Here is a 1,411-nt window from a genome sequence, read left to right as displayed (position 1 = left end):
AGTGCGTGCGTAACAGTTCGTGTGTATTCTGTGCAATAGGATAGCGCTATACTACACGTATCATGAATGGAAGGACAGCGCGGAGTCGAAACACGCCTCGCTTCTCGCCCGGAACTGTTGAATGTGTCTGGCTGGCGTGAGTTATCGTTCTCATAAACAGGTGTAAGCAGCCACGTGTTTCACCCTCCCTCCCCCCTCTCTCTCCCCTTCCTTCCCTCTCTCACCCCCTCCCCCTCTCTCTCTCCCCCTTCCTTCCCTCTCTCATCCCCCCCCTCTCTTCCCCTACCTTCCCTCTCTCACCCACGACGCCCCTCCTCCTCTCACTCTCACTCTCTCCCCTCCCCCTTTCACTCTCGACTCTCTCCCTTTCACTCTCCCTTCCCCCTCTCCCTGCTCCCCTCCCACCCCCCCTTCTCTCTCTCAACACTCCCGTCCCCCCTCTCCCCTCTTACACCCCTCCCTTTCCCCTCTCATTCCTCCCTTCCCCCTCCCTCCCTACCCCCTCCCTTCCCTGGCCTATATGTAACAAGATAGCACGAGTTACCGGTGAGTTTAATTTTCGCGTGGTTTACGGATTACGAGATGGCTCTGACCTCCTCCTCCTTCTCCTCCTTATCCTCCTCCTCCTCTTCCTCCACCTCTTACTCTTCTTCTTCTTCCTCCTCTTCTTCCCTCTCCTCCTCTTCTTCCTCCTCCCTCTCCTCCTCCTCCTCCTACTCTTCTTCTTCCTCCTCCCTCTCCTCCTCCTCCTACTCTTCTTCTTCCCCCTCCTCCTCCCTCTCCTCCTTCTCCTCCTACTCTTCTTCTTCCTCCTCCTCCTCCTGCCTAAGTGTTCGTCTAAGCGTTCGTCTGTCTGCCTATCCGTCGATCCGGTCGCCTCGCACTCTCTCTCGTTCGTATAAAGGCTCATGAATCCGAACTTTTTAATCTAACTTAATATTTTTATAAACATATGTCTTAATTGCGCGTCGAACCATCATCATGCACTACGGGACACGTATGCATGGCGAGGCTTATTGATTTTATGCAGAATTCGGCGGTTCTGTTTGGATCTTGTGACACGCGTCGGTTCGCGGGTGGTACGTGGTAGGTGGGGGTTGGGGGGGGAGGGGGGAGGGGGAGGGAGGGGGTGTCACTTCGAGTCTCTGTTTCTTGGGATTTTTTTTTTTTTTTGAGTTTTCTTCGTCTTTTTTTTTTCTCTTGGTTGTTGGTTATATTTGGTTGTTTTGTCTTTTGTGTAATTTGTTTTCGTTTTGTTTAAATGGAATTATATATCGAGATATCTGTGTTTATTTTGACTGTTTTGCCTCGTGGAATTTGCGACATTTCTAATCTATTTACAACAATAAAAAACGATTTTCATCCCGTGTATTTTGGCGACATTGCCAATCTCTACCTATCAAAAAAAAAA

Source organism: Penaeus japonicus, unplaced genomic scaffold (genome assembly GCF_977035675.1).
Source record: "Penaeus japonicus unplaced genomic scaffold, GWHDUDI00000001_assembly GWHDUDI00000001, whole genome shotgun sequence".
NCBI classification, from domain to species: Eukaryota; Metazoa; Arthropoda; class Malacostraca; order Decapoda; family Penaeidae; genus Penaeus; species Penaeus japonicus.
The sequence above is the reverse complement of the archived record's forward strand: the minus strand, read 5'-3'. Positions refer to the sequence as shown.